We start from the raw sequence: 15,884 nt of genomic DNA, 5'->3' as shown, positions 1-15,884 counted from the left end.
GTCTGTCCCTGCACTGGATCTGCACGCAGAAGGGAAGTCATCTCTCTTCTTTTACTAGCATTTCCTTTGGGGGACTTGAAGACAACGCACTCTGCATTCATCAAAACAAAATGTCACTGGATCTAGTGCCCCTAGAGGAAAGAAATAATACAATGTTTGAATTTTTAAACTAAGTATGGTATCAGTGTTAATCAAAGGTGGAAGGATGATCGGCACAACATTCTGTGTAAGAATTACTGAACAAGTAGAAATTCCTCCAAAAAAAGCAGGAAAAAAATTTAAATGTCACTTTGCAGAGCATGCAAAGCAAGTTACAGATTTTACTTTAGCCAATTTGGTCACAAGTATTTCTTACGTTGATTTGGTCAGTGAGGTTGGCCCTGAAACAATATGAGGTCAGTGAAAGGACTCCATTTCTATTTTTATAAAGCACAGCTTTGCCAACTAACGAAACATACCCAAACATTTATTAAATAATCATTCATCCTAAGTAATCCTCAAAATACTTCATAAAATGTGTTTTGTGAATTCACGGTCCCTTTAGGCAATTTTGAGATATGATAATATTCTGTAACCTAATTTCCATCACCTAATATTTGGTAGGAGGCAAGCACTAATCCTTTTAAACCAATGACTCAGCTCAGAATAGCCTGTGAATAAAGGTAGTGGCTACAGGCAAGACTGGACTATCACTATTTCTTCATGTAGAGGGAAGGAAGGAGCATGGGATCTGCTTCAATGCTTTGTATACTTCAACTTCACAGTGAGAAGTTCCACCCACCTCCGATCTTACACATACCAAGCCACCAGGTGTTCACTTCTCCTGTAACAAACCACGCTTGGCATTCATTATGTAAAACAACATCTCATGTTAGTTGGAATTTGGATAATATCACACTTCTGTGTCTAGAATGTGACCTGCCTGTAAAAAGTTAGCCTGCCATCTTTAGAGACTGAAGAGTTGTTACATATATACTCTTTCTAGAAGTAGATGTTAACTAACTATACAGAAGATAGTCCACTTTCTCTATATTGAAGCATTGTAGGTTATTATATCAGTGCATTGTAGTGAAATGAAATCTAATGCACTTGAACTAATTAGAGTTTGGTTCTCCTGAGCACTATGTATATGAGTACAGCTCGACAAGGAAGAGGTAAAAAAAGAAAATAAGCATTTTGGTATCTAGCCATTCCTTATACCATATTCAGTGGCCTTGTTTCATTAATCTAGAGATAGTTACCATTGAATCATCCATCAATTGTCTCCAGTCTCTCACTAAATGTTCTTTGTATCTGGGTTCATTTTCCAGAATCTGATTTGTCATTTAACCAGAATTCTCACTTCTTTCACATCATAAAGAATAAAGCTGTTTGCAAATTTATTGTATAACTGGTAATATCCAATCCATTTTCTTAGGGAAAAAAAGAGCTATCTTTCATCTTGATCCAAGAAGCCTATTAGAATGGAGGCTTTTTCCTAAACATTAAGACTGATATCTTTATATTTTGCACCAGCAAAGATTAGTTTTACAATTGATTCGATTCCATCTATCTTAGTAAATTCAGATCAGTGGGCATATTTCCACTTCCTTCTATGTGAGAACTGGTAGCTTTGTGTCTACTCTACCCGTGTACTGTCACTTGGAAGGATGTTAAAGTGATGAAGAACAGGTCTTAGGATGTACCCACTGCCTTTCAGACAGACCCTCACCTGAGTCTACAGCACACCACAAAGGAGACTACTGGGCTCTCAGCTACAAGTCTACTACTTGCTGACCACTGATTTCCTAACTGCTTTGGAGTATCCTGCTTAACCCCTTTGAGGAGGTTTTGCTCATCCTCATTTTATAAATGAGAAGACAAGAAGTGAAAGAAAGCCGCATGCCAAATTGCTCAGCTGGTAAACAGCGGAAGTGGATCTGAAAGCAGCTCTGTCTCAACTCCAAGCCTGCCATGCTGGCCCGTCTTCACCACATACTGAGCCACACAGCCCTCTTTACGACACTGCTGCTTTGTTTGCAACTTCTGTCAACTTTCTCTAAACTCAGCCTCAGGTTCAGTAAGTCATGAGTGAGTAAATGATATCACCTAAAAGCTACCATATTATTAAAATCCCCTTTGTTCATTTTGTTCTGTGGTCACCTCATTAATTTATTTCATAAAATTCCAATTTCATTTTGTCATCAAATAAATAAAAATTAACACTTCAAAAACTCCGCAGGTAATCCTACCCACAGTGTGGATATCTTTGTAGTCCACTTCCACAGAGGTCTTTTTCTGTCTTTTTGTATTAACTCCAGTTCCACTGGGTTTTAAGATCTACTAACCCTTTCCCATTAAATATTATTCTTTCAAACCATTTACCAAGTGTGTTATTTTAAAGAAACTACTGCCCAGCTTCCAAATAATGCACAAGTGGAGACTTTTCTCATAACATTTTGGTAAAATTTTATATGGGTGAATGTCTGCTTTGCAGCCAGCAGGTTGGATCACTTATCAATTTCTTTTAAAACACATACCTGCAAATGAAAACATTGAGTTTATAGTATTTTATCCTAAGAAGTGTAAACTTGGATAAATTCTCAAGTTATGACAGTATATTGCAGAATTTTAAAGCTAATTGAACAAGAATATAGAATTTCTGTACAGCCTCAACACTGAAATACTGAACAGCAGTTACAGTGATTTTAAATACATTATAATAAAATTCAATAAATTACTTATCTAGAGAGATAAAAATCTTTTTTTTTTTTTGTTTTGTTTTTTTTGTTTTGTTTTGTTTTTCGAGAAAGGGTTTCTCTGTGTAGCTTTCACCTTTCCTGGAATTCACTTGGTAGCCCAGGCTGGCCTCGAACTCACAGAGATCCACCTGGCTCTGCCTCCTGAGTGCTGAGTGCTGGGATTAAAGGCGTGCACCACCACCGCCCTGTGAGATAAAAATCTTACATGCAGAAAAATAAGCATGAGTATTCAACCCACTGGAATTTAAATATTCCCTCTTTAGATGATAAAAGACATAGATGACTTATTTTATTGTTTGTTTATCTGTATTTTCTAGTTATTAACATTAGCATGTGATTCCATTACACACAAAGTGAAGAGGATTTGACATTTAAAGGAGAAACATCGTTACCCTACGTTGTGAGTATGTGGCTCTATTAGCTCAGCCCATTGTGCAATGCACTTTTTTTTTTTTCATGTACGAGACTTCCAGCATGAGAGGTGCGCAAAGGGGTTTTCCTTACCAGGAGTCCTTTCAAGGACATGAACAGATCTGCTTAAAGACTCTGGCTTGCTGAAGGCTGAGGCTTGTCACGTCTGCCTCCTTGTGTTTGGAAGCTTTGGCGAGCAAATTTATATTTACAACTCTACAGCAGTGTGCCCAGCTCCCTAGTTTGTGCTCTGTAATGCATAATATATTCTTTCCTTGCCTGCAGATGCTCAGCTGCAGCCCCTCTGTATCACAAAGGAACCGGAAAAGGGGAAACAAAGTGGCCAGGAGTGTGTTGTACTTCCTTAGGGAGACCTTCCCAGTTTTGTGAACCAGAGTCTGCAGGCCAATACCATGTGATCATGCATTCACAGTCTACTCAGACTGCAAAGAATGCCCACCTTCTCGGTCCAGGCTTTTTATCCTGTCTTCAAAACCCAATTTAAATATCTCTTTTTCAGCCTCACAGGGCCCACAGGGCAGACTCGGAACTAATTTCTTCCTTCTGTGCACAGCCACAGCACTGTTTTCATATTGCTAATACAGAGTGAATCATAATGCATAATGATAGATAGCTTGCCAGAATATTTTTCCTTGCCCTATCAGGAAAGCAGGAGGAGAAGAATATGACACTAATATTTTTTCAGCCTCTAGTGTTCATTAAGCATCATCTGTAATTGATCCTTTTAACAGCTTATATTATTCTCAATCTCAAATGCATGTGCTAGTGTCTTCACCTCACAATAAAGGAAGTGAACTTTCGGTGAAGTTACACTTGGGCACGGGAACTGTGCACCAAACTGTGTCCTCCCAAAATCCTTACGTTGAACCCCCCAATGATACTATTCAGAGATAGGGTTCTTGGGAAGTAATTAGGTTTAGATGATAGCATGAGGGTAGAAACCCTTATTGTGAAATTAATGCCCTTTATTATAAAAAAAGAAACTCCCCTCACACACACACACACACATTCCACACAGGGCACATCAAGAAAGCAGTCAGGTGGGTACTGCCGTTCACATATAATACCATCACTTGGGAGGAAAGAGGATCAGAAATACATCTTCATCCTTGAATACCTACCAAGTCTAAGGCTAGTTTGACCTACATAAAATCAGACTCAATATTATGGCAGCAACCAATAATTTTCTGATTGAATTTAAAATCCACTCTACAAGACAGAATGTATGTCAACTACTGTTAACTGAGTCAAAAGGTTATAGCTGACTAGGCCATATGCCATAAGAAGAACTATAATACCATTATTTTGTTAAAAGCACATATTGTTAAACTGACTCCATAAGTTCTTATCTTTATGAACATAGATTAGTGCATCTCTTAACCCTAATCAGAAAGAGCTTCATTTTGCAGTAGATGGTGATTACCACAGACACCTACAATTGTCAATATTTAAGATTATAGAGTGCTCAGCTCTAGATGGGAATCTATACCTGTATCAAAGCCCCTTCCCTTAAGTCCCAAGTATCATCAAGGAAGAAGGGGTGGAAATACTGTAAGACCCAGAAGTGGTGGACCTCTGCAGCAAAATAGTACTTATTTACTAGACATGACAGAGCCATCACACACATGAACCCACAATGGCTGCCACTGCCTTCACAAGGCCTGCACATAATTAAGAGAGTCAAAATTCCAGCATGAACCAGAGAGTACTCTCGAAGTTCCACATCCAGCTGAGAAGTTATTGTCAATTGATGGCTGGTGGGGGGAGGAGAGTAAATTTTCTTTAGGGATGTGACTCATGAGAGGAAACCCATGCTCCATTAGATGACTTGCACCCACGAACATACAGGAAGCACTAAGCAGATTGAGTGGGTTTAAAAACAAAAATGAAAAACAGAAAGTTGGGACGGAAAGTGGTGGGAAAATAGGGGAGGGGTTGGAGTGCAGGGAATGAGAAGTAGATTTGCTCAAAATACATTATATCCATACACGAAAATTTCAAACAATGAAATATTAATAAAAAATAGAAGAAAGGAGAAGAGAGAGAAGCAAGAGGCAAGGAAAGAAGGGGAAGAGGAAGAAGAAAGAAGGCAGGGGGAAAGGAAGGGAGGGGAGAAGAGAACAGAAAAGGGAAGAGAGGGGAGGGGAGAAGGGAAGAGAACAGAGAAGGGAAGGGAAACTAAGGGAAGGGAGAGGAGGGAAGGGGAGAAGGGAGGGAAGGGAAAGGAAGCTCTCATATGCTATGTAGCAGCATACATGGCTCTGAGGTTACAGAATTCACTTGTGTTCTCTTGGTGGTGTCGTGGATATTTGTGCTGTTATTTTGCTTAAGCAAAAACATTTGAAAAATTCAAAACTTTATTAGCCTTTTGAGATTACTTGATGGTGTAAACAGGCTTTGATAGTGTAGACATAGGTCATATACAATTAGGCTAAATTAAGCAATCAATTTTAGAACAGTAACTATAATAAGATTTACTGATGTAATTGTGTTCAAAGCCTGTACTGGCCAGTTTTATGTGTCAACCTGACACAAGCTAGAGTCATCGGAGAGGTAAGATCCTCAGTTGAGGAAATGCCTCCATAAATCCTAGCTATAAGGCATTTTCTCAATTATGGATCAATAGAAGAGGGTCCAGTCCATGGTGGGTGGTGCCATCCCTGGGCTGTTAGTCCTGGTTTCTATAAGAAAGCATGTTGAGCAAGCCAAGATGAGCAAGCCAATAAGCAGCATCCCTCCTTGGTCTTTGCATCAGCTCTGGCCTCCAGGTTTCTGCCCCACTTGAGTTCCTGTCCTGACTTCTTTCAGTGGTGGACTACAATGTGGAAGTGTAAGCCAAGTATACCCTTTCCTCCCCAACCTGGTTTTTGGTCATGATGATTCATAGCAGCAATAGAGACCCCAACTAAGAGGAAGCCCAGCTGGAATCTCATTAGAGCGACTTTCAAAAATGTAATGCTTACAGAGACTAAACCATCTTCTTCACAAATATATTTATTTTTATTTAAGTGTGTGAGTATTTTGACTATATGTGTGCATATGCAGCATGCATGTGCCCTGTGCCCACGGAGGCCAGAAGAGGGCATTGAAAACGGAGTTATAAGTGGTTGTGAAGTGCCATGTAGGTGCTAAAAATCAAACCTGATTTCTCTGCAAGAGCAGCAAGTGTGCTTAACTGCTGAACCTGGTCCTCGGTCCCTAAATGGTGTGTTTTTGTGAGAGTAATGATAAACACAAGTTTCTCAGGAATTTGTTCATGGGTGCAAGCAGGGAAGTGAAACACAGGTATTCATATACCTTTGATGCAAAAATAGTTCTCCTCTACTGGAAGGGTATCTTTCCTAGCACCCAGCCCAGGAAAGGATGCAAATGGGACTTCACAAAAAAGAGAGACCCATCCAGCCATCTAATTAACAATGGTGATTGGGGGGGGAGAGAAACACATAGATGGACCTCCCATTCAACAAGTTTCTTCCCTTTTCACTATATGACAACTTTTAAATTTGTATAGAAATATAAAAATGGGGAATATGCAGACTCAATGATCTTTCATCTATCCCAAAGACAGAGCAAAGATCAAGTCAGGATGATTCTTAAGATAGAAGCAATAAGTAGAGAATAGGTTATTTGGGTTATTTATAGCTTTCAACCCTGGGAATTCAATTTCTGTGATTACAATAGTCAAAGCGAGAAGAGGATACTGTACCTCACCCTCTGAGTCCATGAAATCCTACCCTACCTTCAAAACCCAATGTAAGTATTTTCCTCCAGCTCGTATACCCTTTCTGTCATGTCTCTCCACCCTGTCTTCAGAGAAATTGCTTATACAGAATAAATCAGAATATGCTGGGACTGGTGCTTTGGTAGTGTTTGATCATCGTCCCACCCTTCCATTAGCTCCGTCCATCCTGAGAAGTGCTAGGAAATCATCAGACGCAATTTCTTATCGGCTTTAATAGCCTTGGGGTAGCAACTGGCCCTCATGCTTGCAGACTAAAAATTACTAAATATGGTTGATTAAAAATTAGAAATTAAGGTACACAGAGCTCAAGATTTTTATTTTGTAACTCCCCTGCCCCCCCGTGTGTGTGTGTGTGTGTGTGTGTGTGTGTGTGTGTGTGTGTGTGTGTAAAGGCATAAAGCAGTCATGATATCTTTCTTGATCACTCTTCACTTTATTGATTTTGACAGAGCCTCTCAATTGAACCCAGCACTCTCCAATTCAGCTAGAGTAGATAACCAGCTTGTCCTGGTGTGATGGTTTGAAAGAAAATGATTCCCAGGGAGGGGTACTACTAGGAGATGTGGCTTTGTTGGAATAGGTATGTTCCTTGTTAGAGAAAATGTGTCACTGTGGGGATGAACTTTGAGATCTCCTATGCTCAAGCTATGCCCAGTGACACAGTTCACTTCCTGTTGCCTACAGATCAAGATGTAGAACTCTCAACTTCTCCAGCCCCATGTCTACCTGCATACTGCCATGTCCTGTCATGATGATAATGGACAAAGTCTCTGAAACTGTAAGCCACTCCAATTAAATATTTTCCTTCATAAGAGTTGTCGTGGTCATGGTGTCTCTTCATAGCTATATAAACCCTAACTAAGACACTTGGATATACCCTGTCTATGTTCATGAATGCTAGGAAGTAGCCACCTAACCTGCCTGCCTATACTTTTCTCAGTCTGTATTGTTTAGAGTTCAGCATTTTAAAAGAATAAAATTTGAATGTTGCCCATACTTGATTATAACATGCCTAACGTTTCTTCCCCTTTAGAGCAATTGTTATGCTGTGGTTTGTTTTGCAACTACATCAAATCTCATTTTAATGGTGACTTTGGTTCTGTCATATTACCTACAGTTCCTATTATATATAAACATTATGGGAGCCGATTTTCCACATCTCCTTGATGCCATTCATTAGCAATAATCTTTAAAGAGGCACTCTCAGAGAAGAGTCTGGAGTGAGAATTTTCAGTGGCATGTGAGCTCTCCTGTCTGCTTCACAGCTTGCAGTCTGAGAGCAGTCCCCAGCTCAAACTTGAAAACGGGTGTCTTCGGGGGAACTCTGACTGCCTGTGACAGTGGTAGGAGGCAAATCAGGTCTCATCTAGGCACTGTTCATCCTGCTAAAGCCTCACTTCCTTTTATGCATGTTCATCAAATTCTATTTCCCAAAATACTTATGTCTCCCTCTAATAACATACACAGCTAACATAGCCCAACCTTTTTCTTAGCTCTTGAAATATGTCACTGTGCATGAATGTACTTAAAATCTTCTCTATTACTAAGGATGCAAATGTTGGAAATGATGTAAAGATAAATAGATAGGAATCTTATACAGGAGCCATCAAAGGGTACTGCTGAAAGATTAAAGGTAAATATATATTATGAGACATGCTAATAAGGTGGTCAGACACTCTTGAAATTAAGTCAAAATGTAATATACAGAGATGAAAGGAAATTAAATATGAAACCCTGTGATACTTATTAAGCCGTCAGTGGGAATCTAGATGATGATGTCACAACCAGGAGAGGAGAGACAACCCATGCAAAGTTGGACGAGATCCAGTTCGCGCTGTAGATTTATGCAGTTAATTTTGTCCCTTGACTGCATTCAGATGAGCATTTCTCCTCGACATACACCAAGAAAATTGCTGCATTATAGCTGTGTTAATGGTAATCAGCATGCTAATGAGCACCAGAAGGTCGTTACAGCAAAGAGAGGTTCAAAGATGTATAACCTACAGGAAACAAGAGCGTAATTCTTCAGGGACTGTGAGTGTCTTGTTTGTAGGTCATAGATTATTTGTTTTGGTCACTGCATTGCACAGGGAGTTTAATTTAAACTGGAAAAAAATGAAGCTTTTTGAATTGTGGGAGCAGCCCAGCTTAATTAAGAAAAGTAATACCAGATAGCTTTAAATTTGTGGTTTTAAAAAATTGTATATAAAATTGCAGGATAGTAGTAAATGATGCTTTCCAATGTGGAATTAGTGTTCTGCGGTTATGCAGAATGTGAGGTCCTTATTTGTTTTTATTTTTTAAGGCAGGAAATGCTTCGTGGCTTTCTGTCAAGGGGTCAAAATATCAGAGGTGAAAAGGGGCCAATATTCAGAAGTTAAGTCACATTATGGGCAAATAATCTGAGTCTTGGCCTTCTGGGGGAATAAAGAGATATTTCACTGTTTACTTCAAATGTGTGTTTGGCTTCAAAAGGTTAAGTGTGTATTGATACTGACCAAGGAGGCTATTCAATCAGAAATGCTGCTGTTCTTGCTTATGAAAAGGCTGGAGGACACAAATGCTGTGCAGACTAAGCTAGGAAGCTCTAGAACATCCCCCAGAAACCTCCTCTCCAACAAAGATTTGTACATTTTTAATGGTAGAAAAAAATAGTAATGCTGCTTGACTGTATTGTGCAGATTTTGTTCAAATGTCCTGTTAGGCTAATATGCTCCCTGGGTGGGCTCTATAAACTAAGAAGTCACCTTAGGAGTGAACGACAATAACCCGCATGTCCTTTGCCTGCTGGCACTGGGCTTTGCCATTGTATTTTAACTAAATATGTTCCAATCCCACAGAGGACAAATGAGATGCTTCCTCACATACACCTACATGGATGGTGGTAGATGAGTAGAGATACATGTAGGACACACAGAGAGAATGCATAATTAACTGATTTAAATCCATATGTAGAGGCTGTTGTTTTTCCTCAGGACATCTGTGACACACATACTTGCTCACACCATCTTCCACCTGTCCCTCAAGAACTATTTGCCTGGGGAAAAATAAGTTTGTATGCCAATTCAAAAAAGGGGGAAAGAAGGAAGGAAGGAAGGGAAGGAGGGAGGGAGGAAGGAAGGAAGGAAGGAAGGAAGGAAGGAAGGAAGGAAGGAAGGAAGGAAGGAAGGAAGGAAAGTAGAGTAATGCTGAAATATACAGATAATAAAAAATAATAATTTACCAATATAACAATAGAGTGTTGTGAACATATAAAGAGCAAACTTTTTTTTTCCATTTTTCTTTATTAAGAAATTTTCTACTCACTCCACATACCACCCACAGATCCCACCTCCTCCCTTCTCCCACCTCCCAGCCGTCTCTCCCAAGCCACCCTGCATCCCCACATCCCCCAAATCAAGGTCTCCCGTGGGGAGTCAGCAAAGCCCAGAACACTGAGCCTAGGCAGGTCCAAGCCCCTTCCCACTGCACCAAGGCTGCACAAGGCGTCACACCACAGGCACCGGATTCCAGAAGCCTCCCATGCACCAGGAACAGATCCCGATCCCCCTGCCTGGGTGCCCCTCCCCCAAACAGTTGGAGCCAAACAACCGTCTTCCGTGTCCGGAGGGCCTAGTCCAGTCCCATGGGGGCTCCACAGCCACCAGTCCACAGTTCATTGGCTTCCATTCGTGTGGCCAGTCATCTCTGCATGTCCTCCCATCATGATCTCCACGTCCCTCGCCTCCAGAATTCCTCCTCTCTCTCATCAGTTGCATTCCCGGAGCTCAGCCTGGTGCCTGGCCGTGGATCTCTGCATCTGCCTCCATCAGTCACTGGACAAAAGGAAGAGCAAACTCTTTCCACACAGAAATCTCCCACATAGCAGTCAAAGCAGACACTGTATTTTTGTTGAAGAACGTTAAAGCCGGGTGTGACATTATGTTCCGCTGAGTTTGCAAAGGCAGAAGAATCGCCCCCCTTTATGCAGCTAAGCACAGACAACCCATGCCGCAGATGTCATCGAGAGAGGCAATCACTGATCAAGCCAGAGCACTGGATGGTCCCCTTAGTCACAATGCTCCTTCAAGTATCAGCGGCTCCTCCCCTGTATCACACTCTGAAGTATACCTGGTACTTGGGGTCCCCATCTGAGTTAGCTATGGGCCTTCGTCTAGAGGAAACATTAATGACTATCTCTAAAGGAAGAGATATTCTTGCAGCTTGGGAAATGCCACCTAAAGTATACCCTAGCCTCCTACAGAAGCTGAAAGAGGACCCCTGGCTCCCTAACCTCCCACAGAAGCTAGAAGAGGACCCCTGGCTACCTAGCCTCCCACAGAAGCTGGAAGAGGGCCCCTGGCTCCCTAACCTCCCACAGAAGCTGGAAGAGGGCCCCTGGCTCCCCTTAGGACTGCATTCAAAGAGATAGATGGCAAGTCCTTGAGAAAACAGTCCCAGGTCATGAAGCTACCCAAAGACCTGTCTGGTCTTCTAAAGGACTGAAGGGGAGCACATGATTTCTAAGGTATAAATTCTGAGAAGAGGGGAACAATCATTTTCCTCTTTTTCAGTGATGAGAATTAAGCCTCTCAGTGAAATTTAAAAAATTGTTCTTATTTAATCCAAAATAACTCCCCTGGGCTGCATGGTCTGGGAGCAGCCTTTGGGGATTGAAGAATCCTAAGATCCAAAGGCATGGAGAACCCAGGAGATTGAGAGAGTCTAGCTTAGCATCTCTGTAACTTCAGTGTGCAGAGAATCATCTGGGGACCTCACAGCATGCAGATTCCAACTTCAACTCCGGGGGCGGGGCCCTGATTCTGTATCTCTAACCAGCTCTCAGCACACTTAGAAGCTGTACCTCTAGCCCCTAGGTGATCCTGGAGGTGCTGTCAAAGCCCAAACCCAGACAGGCAACTGCTTCTGTGCAGTGGCTGGCTCCAGCTCCCACCAGTAGAAAACCCAGTCACTAGGTGCCTGCCTTTGAGTTAATCCTCCAGGCTCTTTATTATTATTATTATTATTATTATTATTATTATTATTATTATTATTATTTGAGGAACCCCACAAATCAACAGTGCTCTACTAAAGAAAGATTATGCTTCAGAATAGTATAAATCTAGAGCCTTAGGTGGGTAATAATCCCCAAGGAGAGGTGCTGAAAAGATCGCTCAGTGGGCAAAGGCACCTGATACCAAGCCTGACAACCTGGGTTCCATCTCTAGGATCAACACTGTTGAAGAGGAAAAGCTGAATCCTGCATGTTGTCCTCTGATCTCCACATGCTCCTGATGGTACATGGACACCTGCACACGTGCACACAGACAGAGAGGGAGGGAGGGAGGGAGGGAGGGAGGGAGAGAGAGAGAGAGAGAGAGAGAGAGAGAGAGAGAGACCCAAAATAAATAAATAAATAAAATAAAGTTATTAAAAAAGGAGAGATGCATGATGGCCTGAACCCTACCGACAGACCTTTCTCATGCCGCATAGGTGGAGATGCAATCCGTCTTCTGATATCGTTGACCCACGGGCTCTGCTTATGCAGAGAACATAACTAGAGAACACAACAAAATGGGGGTGCTAACATCTCCACAAAACCTCTAGAACTTCAAGGCAATTTTCTGACTTCCGATTTTATCAACACAACCCTTTACATATTCAAAGCCAACTAGCTGTTTGTCACCACTTACATTAGGACTTATCTGCTTTAGGTGAAACTCCCTAGAGATCTGCAACCTCTCAAGGCTTCTATTTCCTTCACTGATTAATATAATTCATAGTACCTACTATTTAATTGAGCACAAATTAATGCCAATTAAGGAGTTAGTCCTTATCTCAGAAAAATGTTGTTGAGTAAAGACTTCGTGAGCACAAACACTTTCATTTGCTTAGCTTATCAGCTACATTAGCCCTATGAAGGGATTTATGAACAGGAATTAAAAACATATCCTAGCGGGCAGTGGTGGCACACTCCTTTAATCCCAGTACTCAGGAGGCAGAGGCAGGTAGATCTCTGTAAGTTCAAGGCTAGTCTGGGCTACAGAGTAAGTTCTAGGAAAGGCTCCAAAGCTACACAGAGAAACCTTGTCTTGAAAAACAAAACAAACAAACAAACAAACAAAATATTCTTATAGTAGGACATAGTAGCAATCAGTAGATAAGCTATACACCTGAGCAGGCCGCTGGAAATGTTTATGTCTCACAGTCAGCTCCTACTAGAAGACCTGAGACATGAATGAGGTAGAAACATTTATAGAAACCTACATCTCGGGAGTCTATCACAGGTCAGGAGCAATGTTTATCTGGAGGGCAGTTGTTAGTCTATTCTGGATGCCGTAACAAAATGACTACACACTGGGTGACATACAGACAACAGAAGTGTGTTCTTTACAGTTCTGGTCCAAGATCAGGATGTTGGCAGGTTTGGTGTCTGGCGAGTCCAACTCCCTGGTTCCCAGATGGCTATATTTTCATTTGAACCTGGATATGAAGAAAGAGGAACAAGGTTTTTCTTTTACCTTTAAAAAAAAAACAAATACAATAATAACACTAATTTCATTCATGAGGTTTGTCCTGTGACTGAATAACTTCCAAAATCCTCCACCTATTAATATTTTCAGTTTAGCGGTTAGGGATTCAGGGAACACAGACATCCTAACCATTGAAATGCTAACTGACACTTCATCTTGGTTGGATCAACTATCAGAAAACAAATACTTCCCTGCTTCTACCCCAAATCCAGCTTCCAGATATAAAGAGGAAGAGTGTGTGAAACTGGGGGAGAGTGGAGACCAGCACTATCTATACATTCCTCTTCGACCTACACTGGCTGTGCCTGTCGGTGACTCAGCATGCTGACTCCACCTTCTCTGCTAAGTCCTGAGTCTGGAAATCCTGCAGGGGGAGAACTTTTGGTTATTCCTGGGCCTTCTGGGGAAATCCAAGTCTCTACCATGTGCATTATACTATCAGTTCGGCTCAGGGGTCATTCAGTTCTCTGTTGTATTCTCTCCAAGACAGGTCAGTTATGTGTCAATGAGAATTCTACAATGCATGATAATAGAGAAAGCCTCAATGGTACCAGCTGGGTGTTTGTTCTCTCTGACCACACTTCTGTTCCTTCAGAGTAAGGATCCTCAACAGAGGTCCTCAGCCTGTGGGTCATGACCCCCACAGGAGTCCCATATCAAATATCCTGCATGTCACATATTTACATTACGATGCATAACAGCAGCAAAATTACAGTTATAAAGTAGCAACCAAATAATTTTATGATTGGTGATCGACACACCATGAGGAACTGTATTAAAGGGTCACAGCATTAGGAAGGTTGAGAACCCCTGTTCTGGAGCTCAATGCCCTGTCAGAATTCCAAATGGGGGAGTGGAACGTGGGCATTGAGCTCTCTTTCACGGCTCCTTGACACCCATTGTCACTTCCTCACACCAAACCTAAGACGAGAAAATGGAATGGCACACAATTTCTTCTCTCCTCATTCTCTTGGAAGCAAAGATGATGTCTTTTCCTCCATCCTTTACCAGCCTGCACCTCCTTCACAGACAACTCACCCCGTTGGTCCCACATCACCTATACTAGAAGACTGGAGGAAGGGGCACATATAACATGCCACGAGGGGACCTAGACAGACACGAGACAGGTAACACCGAGGGTGCTAAAACAGAGAGATGGAAGAAATATTCCTGGACATGGTCATTGAGCTCCCAATTAACCACACGTGTAGGGGGCTGACTTAGCTTTTTGTGTGAATTAATAAACTTGCCTACTTGTTCCAGCTGTTTCTAGTTGAAGTCTTTGTTAAAACTGAAAGTCTCCAAACAGATGTGCTATCCTTCTGAAACATTCCTAACGTCTACCAAGACAGATGAATAAGCTGGTGAACCTGGTCTAGATGTTCAAAGGAACCGCCAACATTAGTACTCTTAGGATGACAAGGACAAAAGCCCCAAGTTGCCTTCTTCTCAATGTCCTCACTTCTCACAGCAATTTGGAAGAACTGGTTGGCCTTCCTCCATGTCGACTACTCCCTCCTCCTCTGCCAATTCTTGGGTCGAGTACTGAAGCAAAAATTGCATGGGTTTCTTTACTGAAAACTTTTTATCTCCTCCTTGACCTGTGATGTAATTCAACCTACTTTGCATGAATCACAAAGTTTATGACCTGGCCGTCCTCTTTCCTCAGCTTCTGCCCATCTTTGCCTGACATTCTGTGTCTCAGTCAGCCCTACTTGAGAGTCCCAGGATTCGCTGGGTCACTTTTGCCTTTGGGCTTCTCTGGTCCTTCCTTGGGATCAACTTCCCAACACTAAAGAGTGATAAACCCTCATTCATCTTTCTTTTCCTGCTGCACTCACTGGACCCAGAAAATACCGTCCTCATCTCCCATGTATATCTCACAACAACACTTTTAATTTTTTATTTTATTTTACTTATGTCTGTATATATGCACATAACTATGCACAAGTTCCCATGTAGACTAGACAGATATAGGATGCCTTGGCACTGGAACTAAAAGCATTTGTAAGCTATGAGATACGGGTGCTGGGATCCAAACCCCAGTCCTCTGATAGAGCAGTAAGCAGTCCTAACCACTGAGCCATCTCTCCATCTCTAGAATGCATACATTAAGAATGAGATTCTAATCCACAAAGATACCCCTGCAATAGGCTGCTGGCAATGGTTGAGAGACAGCAGGAACTGACCTATTCTGGTGATGGGATGGCCAAACACCCTAATAGTCGTGCCAGAAACCCCATCCAAGGACTGAGAAATCTGGATGCAGAGATCCACGGCTAGGCCCTCGGTGAAGCTCCGGGAATCTAATTAGCGATAAAGAGGAGAGTTTATATGAGCAAGAATTGTTAAAACCAAGGTTGGATAAAGCACAGGGACAAATAGCCAAACGAATGGAAACACATGAACTCTGAACCAAAGGCTGAGGAGCCCCCAACTGGCCCTCTGAATAGGTGA

The sequence above is a fragment of the Peromyscus leucopus genome, chromosome 9 (assembly GCF_004664715.2).
Source record: "Peromyscus leucopus breed LL Stock chromosome 9, UCI_PerLeu_2.1, whole genome shotgun sequence".
NCBI lineage: Eukaryota > Metazoa > Chordata > Mammalia > Rodentia > Cricetidae > Peromyscus > Peromyscus leucopus.
Note: the sequence above shows the minus strand (reverse complement) of the source record.